Source organism: Tachypleus tridentatus, chromosome 8 (genome assembly GCF_004210375.1).
Source record: "Tachypleus tridentatus isolate NWPU-2018 chromosome 8, ASM421037v1, whole genome shotgun sequence".
Lineage (NCBI taxonomy): Eukaryota > Metazoa > Arthropoda > Merostomata > Xiphosura > Limulidae > Tachypleus > Tachypleus tridentatus.
In genome coordinates, this window is record NC_134832.1 from 49,214,891 (window position 1) to 49,233,711 (window position 18,821).

Sequence of the window (18,821 nt, forward strand, 5' to 3'; positions counted from 1 at the left end):
AACGTTCATCGTTTCGTAGTTTATGACTAAAGGAAAAGTCCTCCGCTAATACACCGCTAAATTTTCGGATTTACAACGTTAAAATCAGGGATTCGATTAACTTCGGTGGACTCAGATGAGAGCCCAGTGTGACTTTCCAAAAGAAAACACACACACACCAGAGGGAAAGTACCAATTCGTCATCACCCACTGTCAACTGTTGGCTACTCTTTTTATCAACTAATATTACAACTGACCGTCACATTATAACGTCCCCACGGGCCAAAGGGCGAGGATGTTTCGTGTATACGGGGATCAACACATTTTTGCAGCAAACATCACATTAGAAACCACCTACACAATACTTACATTTGTCTCACACAACGATTCATGAGGGCTTTCTGCTCTCGCCGTCTCTAATTTAGCAGCGAAGGACAAGAGACAAGGGGGGCCTGGCATGGCCTAGCGCGTTAAGGCGTGCGCTTCGTAATCTGAGGGTCGCGGGTTTGCGCCCGAGTCGCGCCAAACATGCTCGCCCTCCCAGCCGTGGGGGCGTTATAATGTGACGGTCAATCCCACTATTCGTTGGTAAAAGAGTAGCCCAAGAGTTGGCGGTGGGTGGTGATGACTAGCTGCCTTCCCTCTAGTCTTACACTGCTAAATTAGGGACGGCTAGCACAGATAGCCCTCGAGTAGCTTTGTGCGAAATTCCAAAACAAACAAACAAACAAACAAGAGACAAGGTAAATAGTCATGACAGTCAACACTAACTATTGTTCTAGTCTTTTTAACAACGAATATTGGGATTGATTGTCCCTTGTAACACCTCCATGACTCAAAGGGCGAGCATGTTTGGGGTAATAGGAATCAATACCCGCGACTCTCGGATTACGAGTCGAGTGTCTCAACCACCTGGTCATGCCGGGCCAAAATATCAGATCGTGGATTTCAATTGAAATTCTTTGCCTACGTGACAACGAGATAAAGAACAGAACGAATATTCCCCAGGTGAGGCTCGAACTCACAACCCCGGCATATCCCACAAGTACTGTCTTATAAGTACCGTGCGCTAACCAATTGCGCCACTGGGGATATGATAGTATTTGCAATAGAAGCACTAGAACACTTCACTATTTCTTAAAAACCTTTGTCCATCAGCCAAGTTAACACTAAAATTTCCCAACACAGAAGGATACTTAACATTAATCGGTTGTGTATATTAACCCTCATGTAGCTGCAAAGGAAAAACGTCAGTTAGATAACAAAAATATTTATGAATTAGGCGCAAAGCTGCACGAGGGATATCCGCGCCAGCCGTCCATAATTTAGTGGTTTAAGTCTACGGATTTACAATGTTAAAATCAGGGATTAGATAACCTTCGGTGGACTCAGTTTAGAGCTTAGTGTGGCTTTGCTAATGAAAACACACACACGAGAGGGAAAGCAGCAATTCGTCACCACTCACCGCCAACTCTTGGGCTACTCTTTACCCACAAATATTGCAAATGACCGCAACATTATAACAACCACACGGCTGAAAGGGCGAGGATGTTTGGTGTATACGGGGATCAATACATTTTCCAGCAAACATCACATTAGAAACAACCCACACAATACTTACATTTGTCTTACACAACAGTTATTTTAAAAAAACTTTGTACAAACCAAACCAAGGAGTGGCAATAGATAACAGTGCAGCAGTGACACTAAAATTCAAAACTCTTGACACATATACAGGCATGTGAAAAAGTCAGGACACCCTATGAAAGCCTGTATATTTTTGTAACATTTTTGGATATGTAGTTATTTAATCTCAATTTCAACAATACTGAGAGATTATAGGAATATATCTAAACAACTAAAACTGAAGAAAGGACTTTTCAAGATCTTCTGTAAATGTAATTCTACAAAATGCATATTCTAACTGAGGAAAAGTTAGGACAACCCACATTTATATCCACTTAAAATGGCTCAACTCAAACACAGGTGTATCATACCAGGTGCACATGATTAGAAGATCGTTACTCAGCATTTTGAATGAGGCATGATTTATTTAAACCTCAGATATTTAGTTTGGTGTGCTCCTGACTGTTGAAGTGAAAGTGAGCACCATGGTGAGAGCAAAAGAGCTGTCTGAGGCCTTCAGAAAGAAAATTTATGAGTCTGGTAGCACTTTATGAGTCTGGTAAGGGTTTTAAAAAGATCCCAAAAGATATTGAAATCAACCATTCCACTGCCCGGAAAATAGTCAACAAGTGGAGGGCTTTCAAAACAACTGCCAACATGCCCAGGTCTGGTCGTCCAAGCAAGTTCACCCCGAGAGCAGACCGCAAGATGCTAAAAGAGGTTTTCAAACACCCTAACATGTCATCACGAGACCTACAGCACGCTCTGGTACTGCTGATGTGAAAGTGCATGCCTCTACAATCAGAAAGAGACTGCACAAGTTTAACTTGCATGGGTGGTGTACAAGGAGGAAACCTTTGTTCTCTAAGAGAAACATCAAGACCAGACTAAAGTTTGTCAGAGAGAATGTAGACAAAGAACAGGTCTTCTGGAATAATGTTCTTCGGACAGATGAGTCCAAAATTGAATTATTTGGACACCGGAACAGAGGACGTGTTTGGCGTAAACAAAATACTGAATTCCAGGAAAAGATTCTCATACCAACTGTGAAGCATGGAGGTGGAAGTGTCATAGTTTGGGGCTGCTTTGCTGCAGCAGGACCTGGACAGCTCACAATTATAGAATCCACCACGAATTCCACTGTGTATCAGAGAGTGCTTGAGAATCATATGAGACCATCTATATGAAAATTAAAGCTGAAGCGGAACTGGACACTTTAACACGACAATGACCCAAAACATATCAGGAAATTCCCCAAGGACTGGTTGAAAACTAAGAAATGGAGAGTCCTGGATAGCGGAGACAAAGCCCAGATCTTTATTGCATTGAGATGCTGTGGGGTGACTTGAAACGGGCCGTACATGCAAAAAACTCCTCAAACATCTCACAGCTGAAAGAATTCTGCATTGAGGAGTGGGGCAAACTTTCTTCAAACCGATGTCAGAGACTGGTAGATGGCTACAAAAATCGTCTCACTGCAGTTACTTTAGCCAAAAGGGGATAACACTAATTATTAGGGGGTAGGATGGTCCTAACTTTTTCCTCAGTTAGAATATGCACTTTTGTAGAATTACATTTACAGAAGACCTTGAAAAGTCTTTTCTTCAGTTTTAATTGTTTAGTTATATAACTGTAATCTCTCAGTATTGTTGAAATTTAGATTAAATATCTATATATTCAAAAATGTTAGAAAAATACACAGACTTTCATAGGGTGTCCTACCTTTTTTCACATAACTGTAGATAAAACACAGGTTTAATACCAGAAATATGGCAGAGATATATAGATGGAATATTTGTTTTATCGGTTTGTTTTGAATTTCGCGCCAAGCTACACGAGAGCTATCTGCGCTAGCTATCTATAATCTAGCAGTGTGAGACTAGATGGAAGGTAGAAAGTTATCACCACCCTTTGCTAACTCTTGGGCTACTCTTTTACCAACGAATAGTGGGATTGAACGAACTTTATAATGCCCCCACGGCTGAATAGGCGAGAATATTTGCTGCGACGGGTATTCGAACATGCGACCCTAAGATTACGAGTCCAGTGTCTTAACCACCTGGTCATGCCGGGCCAAGATATCATATTGTGGATTTCAATTGAAATTATTTGCCTACGTGACAACGAGGTAGAGAACAAAACGTTATTTCCCCAGGTGAGGCTCGAACTCACAACCCCGGCATATCCCACAAGTACTGTCTTATAATTACCGTGCGCTAACCATTTGCGCCACTGGGAATATGATAGTATTTGCAATAGAAACACTAGAATACTTAACTATTTCCTAAAAACCTTTATCTATTAGCCAAGTTAACACTAAAACTACCCAACCCAGAAGGATACTTAACATTCTTAGACGTAGCCATAAAAATCCAATACAGACAACTACCAAGCTTCATACATAACAAAGAATATAATAAGTAGATATTTCTTCATAATAAATTACACCACCCAGAACGAGTTAAAATGGAAACAATAATAGGATAATTAAAGATAATAAATCAGAATTATTCCACTCAGAATGCCATTCAAACAGCACAAAATGACTTTAATACATTACTACTGTGAAACTGATACACCGAATATTACAGTACCAACGTTCTGAAACCACAGAAAACAAGAACTCTGCAACAACAGCAACAAACATACGAAAATATCCGCAATGAACATTCCTTTCAATGACAACGTAATCACAACCGTAAAGCCATTAGACGGTCTCAACTGACAACCAACACAACATAAGAAACAGGTAAAAAATGATACGCAAGAGAAAACGCCGTAGAACAAACGTGTCACGCGAAGAACTTGGTTTGTGAAATCTTTGTAATATATGTGGAGACGCATATGTAAGAGAAGCTGGAAGTACTTTAGACACACGTGTCTCACAACACATCAGTACGTTACAGACGTATGACCAACACAAAACCACTTCAACAGAAACACTTCTTGTACAAACAGGGAACCACAAACACAGAAGACCCATTTTATGTTTCTATTTTAAAAAATACGAAGGATTTTAAAGAGAAAAAATATGTAAACTATATTTATTAAACAAACTAGTCCGTAGATGAACAGAGACACTTGATGGCGTATGTAACTAAACCACCATTCTGAAACAATACACAACACCGAATGTTTTTTGACATTAGCAACTAAACCTTTAAACACATTTTATAATGTGTTATACTTCAGCACGTGGTAAGCTAGTTGTAGTCCGGCATTCTCCACTACAAGTAACTGATTAACTTGTACATCATTACAAGTCAGGATTTATGTTAATTAGTGAATTTGCTAACTGAAACTTGAACCTGGTTTTATTGTCTTAATTTTTTTTAATTTTAACAACCCCTCCCCCTTGAAAGTGAACTTTTATTTTGTGCCATTTCCTGGATCACACCTGTTAGGACTTGACTAAGTTTAATTCTACATCGTAGTGGGTGTAAGGTGTAATTAGTACTACATCGTCTATTTAACACCATATATGATGAATTTTTATTTTCTTAACTTAAAGTGCTCATTGTTGAAAAGAACTGCACCCATCACAGGTTGCTTACTGGTACAGTTACAACACAAAGTGTTCGTACACCTGCATCCCGAGTAGTTTTTTGTTCATAACTTATAAAGTACCACTTATAGGCTAATAAACGTATAGTGTATTATAAATATTATGCTAACACACATCTACATGAATTTTTATGTAAATTAAACCACAAATAAACTGTATATAAAGAAACAACCAAAAATTGGAGGAGCAGAAAGTGTTCGTACATTTCAGAACGTGTGAAAAAACTGATATTCCTGTGAATAATTTGTTTAGTTTGGCAAATAAACTACATTATACCATTCCAGAACTAGACACTTGGTTCATAATTATTGGAATTTAGCCAGCAATAAATGTACTTCCGGCAATATAGCGCCGTATCCGTCATTATCTGCTTGGTCATCATGGCGAACAGGAAACAACTGTCCAGTGATTTAAAAAATCCGTATTGTTGGAAAACACAAGTTTCGTCTGTTTCTTTCCGGTATTGCTACACAACTTAATGTGCCGAAATCTAATTTCCAAGTTTAAGGTTACAGGATCAACTGCTAACCACCTTCGTTCAGGACGCCCTACCAAAATTCCAGAGAGAACCTAGAGGATGGTTCTCAAAAAAGTTAGTAGGAACCCTCGTTTAACTCGTAATGACATACAGAAACTGGTAAGGGAAACTGAGGTTGACGTATGACCAACACAAAACCACTTCAACAGAAACACAGAAAACCCATGTTAATTTTCTACCTCACAAAATACGAATGATTTTGAAGAGAAAAAAATAGGGAAGCTAAATTTTTTAAAGAAACTAGTCCGTAGATAAACACTTGATGGCATATGTAACCAAACCACTATTCTAAAAACAATACAGAACACCGATACACTTGACACTATTACTTTCTGTTTAACACTTGCATACTGTTGAGTATCACACAGTCTTACAATTCGTTTATAACCCTTAAGTACACCAAATATCCTTTCAACTTATTACTGTTTCTTAGCAATTTGTATTTTCTGTTTATGTGTTTTTAACTAATGATAAAACATGTAATTCTTTTTATATTCATATATTATAAAATAGTCATTTATGTAATATGTCAGAACAGCTGTATGATTAGTGTTATAACTATAATATTAGAGTGTTAATAATTTAACGAATATTATAATATTAAACGGTTGTGTATATTAACCCTAATGAAGCTGAAAAGGAAAAACGTCAGTTAGATAAAAAATATTTTATACATGTTTGTTTGTTTGTTTTTGAATTTTCGCGCAGAGCTACACGAGGGCTATCCGCGCGAGCCGTCCATCATTTCGTAGTGTACGACTAAAGGGAAAGTCCTCCGCGAATACACCGGTAAGTTTACGGATTTACAACGTTAAAATTATGGGTTCAATTCCTTTCGGTGGACTCAGTTTAGAGCTTAGTGTGGCTTTGCTAATGAAAACACACACACGAGAGGGAAAGCAGCAATTCGTCACCACTCACCGCCAACTCTTGGGCTACTCTTTACCCACAAATATTGCAAATGACCGTCACATTATAACAACCACACGGCTGGAAGGGCGAGGATGTTTGATGTATACGGGGATCAATACATTTTCCAGCAAACATCACATTAGAAACAACCCACACAATACTTACATTTGTCTCACACAACAGTTATTTTAAAAAAAACTTTGTACAAACCAAACAAAGGAGTGGCAATAGATAACAGTGCAGCAGTGACACTAAAATTCAAAACTCTTGACACATATACAGGCATGTGAAAAAGTCAGGACACCCTATGAAAGCCTGTGTATTTTTGTAACATTTTTGGATATGTAGCTATTTAATCTCAATTTCAACAATACTGAGAGATTATAGGAATATATCTAAACAACTAAAACTGAAGAAAAGACTTTTCAAGACCTTCTGTAAATGTAATTCTACAAAAATGCATATTCTAACTGAGGAAAAAGTTAGGACAACCCCACATTTATATCCACTTAAAATGGCTCAACTCAAACACAGGTGTATCATACCAGGTGCACATGATTAGAAGATCGTTACTCAGCATTTTGAATGAGGCTTGACCTATTTAAACCTCAGACATTTAGTTTGGTGTGCTCCTGACGTTGAAGTGAGAGTGAGCACCATGGTGAGAGCAAAAGAGCTGTCTGAGGCCTTCAGAAAGAAAATTGTAGCAGCTTATGAGTCTGGTAAGGGTTTTAAAAAGATCCCAAAAGATATTGAAATCAACCATTCCACTGCTCGGAAAATAGTCAACAAGTGGAGAGCTTTCAAGACAACTGCCAACATGCCCAGGTCTAGTCGTCCAAGCAAGTTCACCCCGAGAGCAGACCGCAAGATGCTAAAAGAGGTCTTCAAACACCCTAACATGTCATCACGGGATTTACAGCAGGCTCTGGCTACTGTTGATGTGAAAGTGCATGCCTCTAGAATCAGAAAGAGACTGCACAAGTTTAACTTGCATGGGAGGTGTACAAGGAGGAAACCTTTGTTCTCTAAGAGAAAATTCAAGACCAGACTTAAGTTTGTCAGAGAGAATGTAGACAAAGACCAGGTCTTCTGGAATAATGTTCTTTGGACAGATGAGTCCAAAATTGAATTATTTGGACACCAGAACAGAGGACGTGTTTGGCTAAAACCAAATACTGCATTCCAGGAAAAGAATCTCATACCAACTGTGAAGCATGGAGGTGGAAGTGTCATAGTTTGGGGCTGCTTTGCTGCAGCAGGACCTGGACAGCTCACAATTATAGAATCCACCACGAATTCCACTGTGTATCAGCGAGTGCTTGAGGATCATGTGAGACCATCTATATGAAAATTAAAGCTGAAGCGGAACTGGGCCCTGCAACACGACAATGACCCAAAACGTACCAGGAAATTCACCAAGGACTGGTTGAAAACTAAGAAATGGAGAGTCCTGGAATAGCTGAGTAAAAGCCCAGATCTTTATCGCATTGAGATGCTGTGGGGTGACTTGAAACGAGCCGTACATGCAAAAAACTCCTCAAACATCTCACAGCTGAAAGAATTCTGCATTGAGGAGTGGGGCAAACTTTCTTCAAACCGATGTCAGAGACTGGTAGATGGCTACAAAAATCGTCTCACTGCAGTTACTTTAGCCAAAGGGGATAACACTAATTATTAGGGGGGGTAGGGTGGTCCTAACTTTTTCCTCAGTTAGAATATGCACTTTTGTAGAATTACATTTACAGAAGACCTTGAAAAGTTTTTTCTTCAGTTTTAATTGTTTAGTTATATAACTGTAATATCTCAGTATTGTTAAAATTTAGATTAAATATCTATATATCCAAAAATGTTAGAAAAATACTCAGACTTTTATAGGGTGTCCTACCTTTTTTCACATAACTGTAAATAAAACACATGTTTAATACCAGAAATATATAGATCGAATATTTGGTTTATCGTTTTTTGTTTGTTTTGAATTTCGCGCCAAGCTACACGAGAGCTATCTGCGCTAGCCATCTATAATCTAGCAGTGTGAGACCAGAGAAAAGGCAGCTAGTTATCACCACCCATTGCTAACTCTTGGACTACTCTTTTACCAAAGAATAGTGGGATTGACCGGACATTATAACGCCCCCACGGCTGAATGGGCGAGCATATTTGGTGCGACGGGGATTCGAACATGCGACCCTCAGATTACGAGTCAAGTGTCCTAACCACCTGGTCATGCCATTTTGACTCTTTTTAGGTGAAGGAGTAAGGTTGGTCATAATACTTATGAGCGAGATAAAGGTAGCATCAGAGAGACAAGCCAGAACCCAAAAAGCAGATGTCAAACTAAATATGAATATGAACGCGAGACGACCCGAATCAGAGCATGACGATAGTGCTGCCTTGGCTGGGATCTAAAGATGCAACAACACCGGCATATCCGACAAGTACTGTCTTATAAGTACCGTGCGCTTTTTTGTTTTATTATTCAAAACCTCTTGAAGAGGCCTCTTAATCATATATATTACATGCAAAACAAGTACAAAAATCAAATACACGATTATGCACAATTGAATGCAACGAATACTCTCTCTGATTACTCGTATTGAAGGACACACAATAATGTAACGTTGTGAACAAGGACAAACATGTTTAGAATAAAACTGAAAGAAACATCGACATTATTACGAATAACATACCTGGAATCATCAAAACTTGTTTTCTTTATTAACTGACCTTTATAAAATGACAACAGATTTAAATGTATATTTTTGGCTAAACAAAATTATCTTAACAGTCATAACACAATATTTAGCTAGTGTAATCAAAAACATACGCTGTAGGTTGTCATCTTTTCTTAATCTTTCTAGGATACCCTGTACAAGAATTCTCCATTTCTGATTCATTGGTACTGATTTTGAATGATAAAGGAAAGAGTATTGAAAACTAATGTTCATAAGGATTGAACCACTGGACATAGGCAATATAAATGTCTCACTGTTTCAGTTTCTTTATCACAAGGTGTACATAAACTAGTATCATGTTTTTGCATATGAACAAGTTTATTGTTCGTGATTAAAGCATTGTGATAAAATAAATAATTCACATCAAAAAAGACAAAGCCTTTAAATGGGTGATAAGTATATTTATGTATTTTTTTTTCCAGTTGATATCTATTAAAATATCTTCCCATGCAATAATTTCTTCAGTAGCGGGGATGGAGTTCTGGTGTATTGTCTTAATCAGTCTTTTATCAGGAAGATCATTTAGTGGATAACAATTTCACCATCTGAATCACACATCTCAAAAATAAATTTTGTCGTACCTGTAATTGGGGGAATCTCTCTTTTCAACCAAGCCTTTCCATTGTTCTGTAATAGCATCATATAACTATTAGTAATACTGTCTGACTTGGACAGGTATCATACTTTCAGATACATCCTGACATAACTCGATAAAAGTTTCTAAGGGAAGCCAACGAGGGACAAATTAGTAAGTGAAGTCCCTTAAGCGAATTAGTCCCGCGCTAATAAAATTTTAATAATAGAATGTGCTTAATTCCATAGTGGGAACAAAAACATTGAGAAATAGTGGTTGCGGAAAAACAATTTCTGTGTTATTTGAGTACCGTGCGCTAAACAATTGTACCACTGAGGATGTTATGGTACATGGAATAGAAGCCCTAGAACACTTCACTATTTCCAAAAAACCTTTGTCCATCAGTCAAGTTAACCATAAAATTTCCCAACCCAGAAGGATACTTAACATTAAACGGTTGTGTATGTTAACCCTCATGTAGCTGCAAAGGAAAAACATCGGTTAAGATGACAAAAATATTTTAAAAGTGTTTGATTTTGAATTTCGCTCAAAGCGACACGAGGGTTATCCGCGCTAGCCATCCATAATTTAGTTGTATAAGTTTACGGATTTACAACGTTAAAAGCAGGGATTCGATTACCTTCGGTGGATTCAGATGAGAGTCCAGTGTGGCTTTGTTAAAGGAAACGCACACACACTAGAATATTGCAACTGACGGCCACATCATAACGACCCCACGGCTAAAAGGGCGAAGATGTTTCGTGTATACGGGGATCACAACCAAACAAAGGAGTGGCCATAGATAACAGTGACATTTGTAATAATATTCATATGTACACAAGACATCAAAGCTCTTGACACATATTGATTAAACTCAGGTTTAATACCATAAGTATGGTAGAGATACATCGATGGCATATTTCGGAAACGATTTGGTTTGAGTCTTGCGCAAAGATTCATGAGGGCTTTTTGCTCTAGCCGTCTCGAATTTAGCAGCGTAGGACGAGAGACAAGGTAAATAGTCATCACAGTCAACACTAACTATTTTTCTAGTCTTTTTACAACGAATATTGGGATTGATTGTCCCTTGTAACACCTCCATGACTCAAAGGGCGAGCATGTTTGGGGTAATAGGAATTAATACCCGCGACTAATTACGAGTCGAGTGTCTCAACCACCTGGTCATGCCGGGCCAAAATATCAGATCGTGGATTTCAATCGAAATTCTTTGCCTACGTGACAACGAGGTAGAGAACAAAATGGTCATTCCCCAGGTGAGGCTCGAACTCACAACCCCGGCATATCCCACAAATACTGTCTTATAAGTACCGTGCGCTAACCAATTGCGCCACTGGGGATATGATATTATTTGTAATAGAAACTCTAGAACACTTCACTATTTCCTATAAACCTTTATCTATTAGCCAAGTTAACACTAAAACTACCCAACCCAGAAGGATAATTAACATTCTTAGACGTAGCCATAAAAATCCAATACAGACAACTACCAAGCTTCATACATAACAAAGAATATAATAAGTAGATATTTCTTCATAATAAATTACACCATCCAGAACGAGTTAAAATGGAAACAATAATAGGATAATTAAAGATAATAAATCAGAATTATTCCACTCAGAATGCCATTCAAACAGCACAAAATGACTTTAATACATTACTACTGTGAAACTGATACACCGAATATTACAGTACCAACGTTTTGAAACCACAGAAAACAAGAACTCTGCAACAACAGCAACAAACATACGAAAATATCCGCAATGAACATTCCTTTCAATGACAACGTAATCACAACCGTAAAGCCATTAGACGGTCTCAACTGACAACCAACACAACATAAGAAACAGGTAAAAAAATGATACGCAAGAGAAAACGCCGTAGAACAAACGTGTCACGCGAAGAACTTGGTTTGTGAAATCTTTGTAATATATGTGGAGACGCATATGTAAGAGAAGCTGGAAGAACTTTAGACACACGTGTCTCACAACACATCAGTACGTTACAGACGTATGACCAACACAAAACCACTTCAACAGAAACACTTCTTGTACAAACAGGGAACCACAACACAGAAGACCCATTTTATGTTTCTACCTTAAAAAATACGAAGGATTTTAAAGAGAAAAAATATGTAAACTATATTTATTAAACAAACTAGTCCGTAGATGAACAGAGACACTTGATGGCGTATGTAACTAAACCACCATTCTGAAACAATACACAACACCGAATGTTTTTTGACATTAGCAACTAAACCTTTAAACAGATTTTATAATGTGTTATACTTCCGGCATTCTCCACTACAAGTAACTGATTAACTTGTACATCATTACAAGTCAGGATTTATGTTAATTAGTGAATTTGCTAACTGAAACTTGAACCTGGTTTTATTGTCTTAATTTTTTTGAATTTTAACAACCCCTCCCCCCTTGAAAGTGAACTTTTATTTTGTGCCATTTCCTGGATCACACCTGTTAGGACTTGACTAAGTTTAATTCTACATCGTAGTGGGTGTAAGGTGTAATTAGTACTACATCGTCTATTTAACACCATATATGATGAATTATTATTTTCTTAACTTAAAGTGCTCATTGTTGAAAAGAACTGCACCCATCACAGGTTGCTTAGTGGTACAGTTACAACACAAAGTGTTCATACACCTGCATCCCGAGTAGTTTTTTGTTCATAACTTAAAAAGTACCACTTATAGGCTAATAAACGTATGATTTATTATAAATATTATACTAACACACATCTACATGAATTTTTATGTAAATTAAACGACAAATAACGTGTATATAAACAAACAACCAAAAATTGGAGGAGCAGAAAGTGTTCGTACAGTTCAGAACGTGTGAAAAAACTGATATTCCGTAAAAATTTTGTTTAGTTTGGCAAATAAACTACATTATACCATTCCAAAACTAGACACTGGGTTCGTAATTATTGAAATTTAGCCAGCAATAAATGTACTTCCGGCAATATAGCGCTGTGTCCGTCCTTATCTGCTTGGTCATCATGGCGAACAGGAAACAACTGTCCAGTGATTTAAAAAATCCGAATTGTTGTAAAATACAAGTTTCGCCTGTTTCTTTTCAGTATTGCTACACAACTTAATGTGCCGAAATCTAATTTCCAAGTTTAAGGTTACAGGATCAACTGCTAACCACCTTCGTTCAGGACGCCCCACCAAAATTCCAGAGAGAACCAAGAGGAAGGTTCTCAGAAAAGTTAGTAGGAACCCTCGTTTAACTCGTAATGACATACAGAAACTGGTAAGGGAAACTGGGGTTGAAGTAAGCACCTCTACAGTTACGAACATGTTACGCTCTTCTGGGTTCAACTGAGGTTGACGTATGACCAACACAAAACCACTTCAACAGAAACACAGAAAACCCATGTTAAGTTTCTACCTCACAAAATACGAATGATTTTGAAGAGAAAAAAATATGGAAGCTAAATTTTTTAAAGAAACTAATCCGTAGATAAACACTTGATGGCATATGTAACCAAACCACTATTCTAAAAACAATACAGAACACCGATACACTTGACACCATTACTTTCTGTTTAACAATTTCATACTGTGAAGTATCACACAGTCTTACAATTCGTTTATAGCCCTTAAGTATACTTTATATCCTTTCAACCTATTACTGTTTCTTAGCAACTTGTATTTTTCTGTTTATGTGTTTTTAACTAATGATAAAACATATTGTAATTCTTTTTATTTTTATATCTCATAAAATAGTCATTTATGTAATATGTTAGTACAGTTGCATGTTTAGAGTTATAACTACACTATTAGAGTGTTAATAATGTAACGAATATTATAATATTAAACGGTTGTGTATATTAACCCTAATGAAGCTGAAAAGGAAAAATGTCAGTTAGATAAAAAATATTTTATATATGTTTGTTTGTTTGTTTTTGAATTTTTCGCCCAGAGCTACACGAGGGCTGTCCGCGCGAGCCGTCCATCGTATCGTAGTGTACGACTAAAGGGAAAGTCCTCCGCGAATACACCGGTAAGTTTACTGATTTACAACGTTAAAATTATTGGTTCGATTCCTTTTGGTAAACTCAGATGAGAGACCAATGTGGCTTTGCTAAAGAAAACTCACACACTCTAGAGGGAAAGCAGCAATTAATCATCACCCACCGCCAACACTTGGGCTACTCTTTTACCAACGAATATTGCAACTGACCGTCACATTATAACAACTCCACGGCTGAAAGGGCGAGGATGTTTGATGTATACGGGGATCAATACATTTTCCAGCAAACATCACATTAGAAACAACCCACACAATACTTACATTTGTCTCACACAACAGTTATTTTAAACACTTTGTACAAACCAAACAAAGGAGTGGCAATAGATGACAGCCAAGTAGTGACATTTGTTATTATATTCATATGTACACTAAAAATCAAAACTCTTGACACATTTATTGGGTTGAGGAATAATTCGTGAGCGTTTTTAAATAAATTCATTCAAGCATTACATGCAAGACTATACAATACTTCAATACATGAACACCTTACACCCAAAACATTTATTATGATACTTTATTTCATGTAATACCTCGGTATATAGTATGCATTGTTTTAAACGAAATTGCAAGAAATTAAATGCGAAAAGCAGATGGTTTCGAAAATGCTCGATTTTGTCCACTTGACATTCCATTTAATGAGCTGAAAATGAAAGCAAAAATTAAATACAAATGAAAATCAAACACACCATCTATTAGAGCAAAAAATTATCTACCAAATGACGTGAAATATTTTGCGAAAGCGTTTCATTTATTAATATATTTTTTTAACTTGAAGAAACGCTCACGAATTATTCCTCAACCCAATATTTTAAACTCAGGTTTAATACCAGAAGTATGGTAGAGATATATCGATGGCATATTTCCTATAGGGTTTCACGTAAGGCTATCTGCTTTCGTCGTCTCCAATTTGACTGCGTAAGATTAAAGACAAGGCAGCTGGTCATCACAGTTCACACAAACTCTTGTGCTCGTCTTGTGCAACGAATAATGGGATTGATAGTTTCCTTTTGTCGCCTCCAGGGCGATGATGTTTGGTGTGAAGGGAATTCGACCTTCATGGCGGACCAAAATATCAAATCGTGGATTTAAATAGAAATTATCTGTCTACGTGACAACGAGGTGGAGAATAAAACGTCAATTCCCCAGGTGGGGCTCAAACTCACAACCCCGGAATATCCCGTAAGTACTGTCTTATAAGTAGCGTGTGCTAACAAATTACGCTACTGGGGATATAATAGTATATAGAATAGAACACTTCACTTTATCCATTAGCCAAGTTTACACTAAAATTACCCAACCCAGAAGGATAGTTAAAATTTTTTAGACGACCCAAAGTAGTCTAAAATTGAAGTGGAAATTACGGAAAATTGATATTTCTTCTTTACGGTCTTTTTTCCGTTACGGATTCATACCTGTATAACTGGCATTTTAGACGTACGTATTGTGTTCCACAAAGTACTTCAAATGCCTTTCTTTAACACCTGGAACACCTGTAATGTATAACAGTTAATCTTTGTGTCTAAAACCTTGAGTACCATGTAATATACAATAGCTAATCTTTGTGTCTAAAACCTTGAGTACCATGTAATATATAATAGCTAATCTTTGTGTCTAAAACCTGGAGTACCATGTAATACATAATAGCTAATCATTGTGTCTAAAACCTTGAGTACCATGTAATACATAATAGCTAATCATTGTGTCTAAAACCTTGAGTACCATGTAATACATAATAGCTAATCATTGTGTCTAAAACCTTGAGTACCATGTAATATATAATCGCTAATCTTTGTGTCTAAAACCTTGAGTACCATGTAATATATAATAGCTAATCTTTGTGTCTAAAACCTTGAGTACCATGTAATATATAATAGCTAATCTTTGTGTCTAAAACCTTGAGTACCATGTAATACATAATAACTAATCTTTGTGTCTAAAACCTTGAGTACCATGTAATATATAATAGCTAATCTTTGTGTCTAAAACCTTGAGTACCATGTAATATATAATAGCTAATCTTTGCGGCTTAAACTTTGTTAATATCTCCAAGTTAAAACTCGACCATTCTGTTTATAGGTAAGAGTTAAACTTTGTTAATATCTCCAAGTTAAAACTCGACCATTCTGTTTATAGGTAAGAGCTGGCTAAAAAGTTTCTTCCTCGGTGCTGCTAAATGAAACCAACCCAGACTAAGTTATCTTCTGTCAACAGTAAATTCACGAAAGTGTTTGAATAGGTTCGGTCAGCCAGGTTGTAGGGTTCGCCTCGAGTCAAGAATATATCCCTCTACATTATTCCCCGCTCGTGACGGAAGAAAAATAAATCAGTGATCGAATATTTACGAAAGAACTGTTTAAACGCATCCGTAATAAAACACGTAATTAAAAAAAAATAAAGAACGTGATTCGAACCTGAAATCTGCCCTACTTTTTTCTACTGATTTTGAACGTGAGGACATCTTTCATCGCGATTTAACAAGAAACTGACACTTTTATAAATGTGCAACTTCCTCTCTGAACGTAAAGGTAATTTATTAGCAGAACCTTCTTGTTATAATATTCAGATAGCCACATTTAGACGAAAACATGCCACACTAACGAGCGTCAGACAGAAGATAAAAAAAAAAATTCACTATTACTTCTCATCTTCGTCTTCCACCTTACTCAGCATAATTGTTATCCTCCCCTCAGAGTTCTTTCACTAAAAATTCATCAACGCAGAAAACACGATACTCTCCCCCCCCCTGAGAATTTGATAGGTTCAATTTGGTTGAATGTCATACAAGATAATTAATGTACCATCGCGCAACTGTACTCCTTGTTAATTTCATTTATTTGTTCTTATCACTGATTGTTACTGGCTATTATTGATTGTTGTTGGTTATTTCACATTGTTACTGGTTGTTTCTCATTGTTGCTGGCTGTTATTGATTGTTCCTGATTATTACTGGCTATTATTGATTGTCATCGGCTATTTCGCATTTTTACTGCTATTATTGGATATTTTTATTATTGCTTGATACTATTGGTTGTTACTGGTTATTTTTCATTGTTACCGATTATTATTGGTTGTTATTGGTTATTTCTCTTTGTTACTGGATATTATTGGTAGTCTCTGATTGTTGCTTAATATTATTAATTGTAATTTATTATTTATCATTGTTACTGGATATTATTAGTTGTTATTTGTTAATATTCATTGCTAATGGCTACAATTGGTTGTTATTGGTTAATACTCATTGTTCTGGCTATTACTGGTTGTTTCTGATTGTCACTGGTTATTTCTCATTGTTTCTAGATATTATTGGTTATTTTTTATTGTTATTGGTTGTTTCTGGTTATTTGTCATTGTTCCCGGATATTACTGGTTATTTCTTATTGTTTCTGGATATTTTGGTCATTTCTTATTGTTACTGGCTACTATTGGTTATTTCTGATTGTTACTGGCTACTATTAGTTATTTCTGATTGTTACTGGCTATTATTAGTTATTTCTGATTGTTACTGGCTATTATTGGTTATTTCTGAATGTTACTGGCTATTATTAGTTATTTCTGATTGTTACTGGCTACTATTAGTTATTTCTTATTGTTTCTGGATATTATTGGTTATTTCTTATTATTTCTGGATATTATGTTATTTCTGATTGTTACTGGCTATTATTGGTTATTCCTGATTGTTACTGGCTACTATAAGTTATTTCTGATTGTTATTGGCTACTATTAGTTATTTCTTATTGTTTCTGGATATTATTGGTTATTTCTTATTATTTCTGGATATTATTGGTTATTTCTTATTATTTCTGGATATTATTGGTTATTTCTGATTGCTACTGGCTATTATTGGTTATTCCTGATTGTTACTGGCTACTATAAGTTGTTTCTGATTGTTACTGGCTACTATTAGTTATTTCTTATTGTTTCTGGATATTATTGGCTATTTCTTATTGTTACTGGCTACGATTAGTTATTTCTGATTGTTACTGGCTATTATTAGTTATTTCTGATTGTTACTGGCTATTATTGGTTACTTCTTATTGTTTCTGGATATTATTGGTTATTTCTGATTGTTACTGGCTACTATTAATTATTTCTGATTGTTACTGGCTACTATTAGTTATTTGTGATTGTTTCTGGCTACTATCAGTTATTTTTTATTGTTACTGGCTACTATTAGTTATTTATGATTGTTGCTGGCTACTATTAGTTATTTATGATTGTTACTGGCTACTATTAGTTATTTCTGATTGTTATTGGTTATTTCTGATTGTTACTAGTTATTATTGGTTGTTTCTGATTGTTACTGGTTATTATTGATTGTTTTTTATTGTTACTGCCTATTGTTGGTTATTTCTTATTGCTTCTGGATATAATTGGTTATTTGTGATTGTTACTAGTTATTATTGGTTGTTTCTGATTGCTACTGGTTATTATTGGTTATTTCTGATTGTTACTACTTATTATTGGTGATTTCTTATTGCTTCTGGATATTATTGGTCATTTCTGATTGTTACTGGCTATTATTGGTTATTTCTTATTGTTTCTGGATATTATTGGTCATTTCTGATTGTTATTGGTTATTGCTTGCTGTTAATACAACCTATATAAATATCTTTTGATATTTGATCCTTTGATAACATAAAATGTTTAACGGGTCTCGTGGAAGAGGTGTTTTTGTTCGACATTTAGAGCTTGTGACTTCTCTTACAGACTTCCTCTTTTAATCAAGCCGAGAACTGGCAAAGAAAAAAGTGGACATTGAAGTTTTTCTTTTTATACATTGAGTAATTTACACTATAAGAGATAACTATGTGCG

At 36.2% G+C, this 18,821-nt stretch overlaps 2 non-coding genes across 2 annotated transcripts; both read right to left on the bottom strand.

Moving 5' to 3' along the window:
* Nucleotides 1–979: 979 nt before the first annotated feature.
* Nucleotides 980–1,071, bottom strand: TRNAI-UAU (transfer RNA isoleucine (anticodon UAU)). Its single transcript is given in 2 exon segments — nt 980–1,015; nt 1,034–1,071. It is a non-coding gene; the product is annotated as a tRNA-Ile (tRNA).
* A 10,124-nt stretch (nt 1,072–11,195) lies between these two features.
* Nucleotides 11,196–11,287, bottom strand: TRNAI-UAU (transfer RNA isoleucine (anticodon UAU)). The gene is given in 2 exon segments: nt 11,196–11,231; nt 11,250–11,287. It is a non-coding gene; the product is annotated as a tRNA-Ile (tRNA).
* Between the last annotated feature and the right edge of the window lie 7,534 nt (nt 11,288–18,821).